The sequence below is a fragment of the Pan troglodytes genome, chromosome 9 (genome assembly GCF_028858775.2).
Source record: "Pan troglodytes isolate AG18354 chromosome 9, NHGRI_mPanTro3-v2.0_pri, whole genome shotgun sequence".
Classification (NCBI taxonomy): domain Eukaryota; kingdom Metazoa; phylum Chordata; class Mammalia; order Primates; family Hominidae; genus Pan; species Pan troglodytes.
Window position 1 is genome coordinate 124,922,300 of NC_072407.2, and position 6,066 is coordinate 124,928,365.

General features: G+C 42.0%; 1 pseudogene; it reads right to left on the bottom strand.

Moving 5' to 3' along the window:
* Positions 1-3,556: 3,556 nt before the first annotated feature.
* Positions 3,557-4,864, bottom strand: LOC129136379 (basic proline-rich protein-like; annotated as a pseudogene).
* Positions 4,865-6,066: the final 1,202 nt, after the last annotated feature.

The window sequence follows — 6,066 nt, forward strand, 5'->3', positions numbered from 1 at the left end:
TATTGCTTGTTGTCTGTTGCAACTTACCTTCTATCTGAGTACTTTATTTTAAGCACTACCAAAGTGGATGACATGTCTACAAAAAGAAAGGGAGTTGCTGGCTGCTTCTGACAAATGCTTCTTCAAAAATAATATGTTTGCAGTGGAAATTAGGGTGTGAACCCACATGAGAACAACATGCTTAAGGATGTGGTATTCAGATCACAGTGTTCCTAATATAAGGAGGACTAAATCCATCCAATTTGCTCCTTCAGGTTGGTCAGTCTATAGGGTCAAAAACTCATTTCATTTCTCTCGAAGTTCTCTATTCTGCCTTTGATATCTCAATTCAAAGCATGTTTCATGAAGTGATAAAGAGAAAAGAAGACCTTTGAAGCATGAGAAAATGTATGCCACTTTTTTAATCCTCCAAAAGATATATGGTGGAATAAGAATGCTCTTTCATCAGTCTTTTGTTAGTATCCCACCAGTTTCTCCACTGTAGCCCAAAAGAGTAGCCAAATATATTATTAGGGAAAAAAACCCAATAAGCTAATAAACATGCCTTTTGAATATTCTTTTCTTCCATTCTAAACCATTCAAATTCTATGATCAGATTTAAAATAAAGTTTGACACAAAAAACTTCAGTTATACCCAATTAATATGCATACTTTTGAAAACAAAAGGACATGAGAGTTATTACCATTGTATGTTGGGAGTATCTGGTGTTAGAGATTATAAGACCCTATCAAATTGTACATGTGGTATGGAGATGAGCCTGTAAACATTTCTCAAAAGGACTTTGTGTGTAGAGCTAAATATTAGGTATATGTTTGTTAAAGTGCTGTTTTGTTTGAAGATATTTTTCATGAAGCCAATTGATTTTTATCTTCTAACTCCCATTGATAATGCAATCAAGTTATGAACCAAAAAATGGAAGGTACAAATGTTGTCACTCTAAAGGGATTTGTCTTACAATGATAAATAATCTTAAAAGGAAACAAGGAAAAAATATTGAAAAAATACTTTTAAACAAATTAAAATAGGAAAGACCATTCTGTGTATAAAATGAAAGTTTAGAAGTCATAAGAGAAAACATAGATAAAATTAACTGTGTTAATTTTTTTAATTCTGTATGGCAAAAATTATCTTAAGCAAAATAAATAAGAGAAACAACAAACTGGGAGAAAATATTTGCAGTTCATCACAAACACAGGGATAATTTGTTATATATGAAAAGTTTCTACAAATCAACAAGATAAAAAATGAAGAGCATGATTTTAAAATGGGCAAAGGATAAAAAGAAATAGTTCACAAAAAAGAAACTATAAGGGACTCTTAAAAATTTGAAAAGGAGCAAATATAAGGCTAACACAAATTTAACTTCACTGAGACATCTTTCATTTATAGAATTAAAAGACTGGAAAGTCTAATTACCCACTCTGTTGGTAAATCTGTGGGGGGAAGAATAACTCTCATCTATTGATGCAAAGAATGTAAATTTATACAATCTCTATGGAGAACAATTTGATGTCTATCAAAATTACAAATGTACATTGAAATTTATGCAACATATATACTCTGCACAACACAGCTCAATTATACACAATCAAAAAAGGAGCTTTAAGATGTATTGTTAAGCAAAAAAAGCAAAGTACAGAAAGGTAATATGTCTGACAAGGGAGAAAATGATACACATTTGATTGTCTATGCATACCTCTGGAAAGATACATAAGAAACTCACAACATTAGTTGCCTCTAGAGACTGAAGTGCTGGGCACTTGATGAGAAGGAGTTTTTTTTTTTTTTTTCCCTGTTTACCCTTTTGTACCTTTTGAGTACAAATCATGTAAATATACTATTTATTTGTAAATAAATAATATTAAATTTTCAAACATTGAAGCAGAAAGGGAAAAAGAATGATTTTGCTTCAACACAAAAAAATGTCTAAATCAAATTCACTAAATCTTAAAATTATAACTTTAGCTTTTCTCCATAAGTTACTGAGATTTATAGTTCCTTATAGGCAAAATTGCACATAGTTCTGTTTGACATTTGCCTATAAGGAACATCAAACTTTTATTTCTCAGTACAGATTATGCAACTGTTTTTTTGTTTTGTTTTGTTTTGTTTTTTTGAGACCGAGTCTTTCTCTCTGTCGCCTGGGCTAGAATGTAGTGGCACGATGTCAGCTCACTGCAACCTCCGCCTCCCAGGTTCAAATGATTCTCGTGCCTCAGCCTCCTGAGTAGCTGGGACTACAGGCATGCACCACCACACCCGACTAATTTTTATATTTTTAGTACAGACAGGGTTTCTCCATGTTGGCCAGGCTGGTCTTGAACTCCTGACCTCAGGTGATCCGCCCAAGTCAGCCTCCCAAAGTGCTGGGATTACAGGAGTGAGCCACCATGCCCAGCCTCGCAAACGGTTTACTTTCATACAAATTACATGTGGTTTCAAAAAGTTAACACCTAACCCCCATCTAGAAATTATGGATAATATCTATTAATTACCTAAAGAAACGTCTTTAAAGAATGCTTTTCACTATTGTGATGAGGCTTTTTAAACGAAGTGGATTTCTTGCATTTATATTATATATCAAATATTTTGCTTTGCCTTTTTATTTGAGTATCATCACTTTTCTATTTTTACAGATAAAGGAAGCAGGGGAGTCACTTGGGTAGAGTCGTGAGCTTCAGATTACACAGTTTCTATGCCAGGATTTGAACTCAGGTTCATCTGACCTCAGAGTTCATACTTTGTTCACTCCACCACATCATCTTTAAAAAATAAACAAATAAAGCAAGAATAGAGTTTGCTTATTTCTCATCTTGAATGCAACTTGAAACTATAGCCTTTGATTTAAGAGGCCAGTCTCTCCAATTCTTCTTCTCATTGGATGGTTTTATAAATTCATATCATGACTTGCACTAACTAGAACCTAAATGCTAGAAAAGTTGTTTTGAGGTTTTCACTTTGGAATGTGTTTGTGTGTGCACATATTTGGAATAGATATGTGTATGTATATACGTGTGTGTGTGTGCATGTGTACATAAATATGCATTCCAAAGTCAAAACCTCAAGAAATCCTTTCTACTCACACGGATACACACACTTGTCTGTCTATCTATCTATCTGTCTGTCTATCTATCTATCTATCTATCTATCTATCTATCTGTGTATCTGTCTGTCTGTCTATCTATCCATCCTTACCATCTTTACATCAGCGCGATGAAGGCAGTATATATTACCAGTGGTGATAGAACAAAGTCTGGAGTCAGACCTAAGTTAGAGATCTGGCTCCATCACCATTATATATTAGCTATATGACCTTGAAAATCTGAACCTTTCTAAGCCCTGCTGTCCTCATTTGTAAAATGAATATAATAACATTTCTTATCTCACAGGATAGTTTTGAGGAGTAATTAAGGTAAAGTATGTAAAGCATTTTGCTCAGCACCTGGCACACAGCCAACACTCAATAAGTAGCACCGCTGCTGTTGTTGCTGCTGCTGCTGCTGCTGGTGATGATAGTGGTGGTGATGATGGTAGTAGTGGTGGTAGTGATGGTGGTGGTGGTGGTGATGATGGTGGTGATGATGGTGATGGTGGTGATGGTGATGGTGCTGATGGTGGTGGTGGTGGTGGTGATTATGGTGATGGTGGTGGTGGTGGTGATGGTGGTGGTGATGGTGGTGGTGATGGTGGTGACGATGGTGGTGGTGATGGTGGTGGTGGTGGTGATGGTGGTGGTGGTGGTAGTGGTGGTGGTAGTGGTGGTGGTGGTGATGGTGGTGGTGGTGGTGATGGTGATTATGGTGATGGTGGTGGTGGTGGTGATGGTGGTGGTGGTGGTGATGGTGATGATGGTGGTGGTGGTCATCGTGGTGGTTTTGGTGGTAGTGGAGGTGGTGATGGTGGCAGTGGTGGTGATAGTGATGGTGCTGGTGGTGGTGGTGATGATGTTGATGGTGGTGGTGGTGATGGTGGTGGTGGTGGTGATGATGGTGTTCGTGGTGGTGATGGTGGTGGTGGTGGTGATGATGGTGTTGGTGGTGGTGCTGGTGGTGGTGGTGGTGATGGTGGTGGTGGTGGTGATGGTGATGGTGGTGGTGGTGATGATGGTGTTGGTGGTGGTGGTGGTGATGGTGATGGTGGTGGTGATGGTGGTGGTGCTGGTGATGGTGATGGTGGTGGTGGTGGTGATGGTGGTGGTGGTGGTGATGGTGGTGGTGGTAATGATGGTGTTGGTGGTGGTGATGGTGTTGGTGGTGGTAATGGTGGTGGTGGTTGTGGTGATGATAGTAGTGGTGATGGTTTTGGCCATGATTGTGTTTGTAGTGGTGGTGGTGGTGATGGTGGTGGTGGTAATGATGGTGTTGGTGGTGGTGGTGGTGATGGTGATGGTGGTGGTGATGGTGGTGGTGGTGGTGATGATGGTGTTGGTGGTGGTGATGGTGATGGTGGTGGTGATGGTGGTGGTGGTGGTGGTGATGGTGGTGGTGGTGATGATGGTGTTGGTGGTGGTGCTGGTGGTGGTGGTGATGGTGGTGGTGATGATGGTGTTGGTGGTGATGGTGGTGGTGGTGGTGGTGGTGGTGATGGTGGTGGTGGTGATGGTGGTGGTGGTGGTGATGGTGATGGTGGTGGTGGTGGTGATGGTGGTGGTGGTGGTGATGGTGGTGGTGATGGTGGTGGTGGTGGTGGTGATGATGGTGGTGGTGGTGCTGGTGGTGCTGGTGGTGATGGTGATGGTGGTGGTGGTGGTGATGGTGGTGGTGGTAGTGATGATGGTGTTGGTGGTGGTGATGGTGGTGGTGGTTGTGGTGATGATAGTAGTGGTGATGGTTTTGACCATGTAGTGGTGATGGTTTTGGCCATGTAGTGGTGGTGGTGGTGATGGTGGCCTAACTAGCCAATAAAAAGAAACCCGGCTGGGTGCAGTGGTTCACACCTGTAATCCCAGCACTTTGGGAGGCCGAGACAGGTGGATCACGAGGTCAGGAGATCGAGACCATCCTGGCTAGCACAGTGAAACACCGTCTCTACAAAAAAATTAGCCGGGCGTGGTGGTGGGCACCTGTAGTCCCAGCTACTCGGGAGGCTGAGGCAGGAGAATGGTGTGAACCTGGGAGGCGGAGCTTGCAGTGAGCCGAGATCACGCCACTGCACTCCAGCCTGGGCAGCAGACTGAGAGTCTGTCTCAAAAAAAAAAAAAAAAACCAAACCCAAATGATCAATACTGAAACTCTAGAGCTACCATGGACATGACTAATTAATGAATCTAACATAATGTTGCTATGTAAAAATGGGCTTATATAATTCTAGAAAGTCACGGAAAGAAAAAAAAGTACTGAGAAGGAGGTGATGATGAGCAATAAGGAGTGTTTCCTGGGTAGGAGTGAGGAATCTCTATTTAGGTCTAGAAGATATCTTAAAGATGACTTTAAACATCTTCCTAGGCCAAGCGCGGTGGCTCACGCCTGTAATCCCAGCACTTTGGGAGGCCGAGGCCAGGAGTTCAAGACCAACCTGGCCAACAAGGCAAAACCCCATCTCTACTAAAAATACAAAAAAATTATCCAGGCATGGTGGTGGGCGCCTGTAATCCCAGCTTCTCGGGAGACTGAAGCAGGAGAATCGCTTGAACCTGGGAGGCTGAGGCTGCAGTGAGCCAACACTGCGTCATTGCACTCCAGCCTGGGCGACAAGAGTGAAACTCCGTCTCAAAAAAAAAAAAAAAAAGAAAGAATCTTCCCATTGGATGACTTAATTTTTGTGTTTCCACCTTCCTCCAGCCAGAGGATGAAAACATTAGGTTAGAAAATACTTGAAGATCGGCTGGGTGTGGTCGCTCAAGCCTGTAATCCCAGCACTTTGGGAGGCCGAGGCGGGCAGATCACAAGGTCAGGAGACGGAGACCATCCTGGGCAACATGGTGAAACCCCGTCTCTACTAAAAATACAAAAATTAGCTGGGTGTGGTGGTGCATGCCTGTAGTCCCAGCTACGCAGGAGGCTGAGGCAGGAGAATCGCTCGAACCCGGGAGGTGGAGGTTGCAGTGAGCCGACATCATACCACTG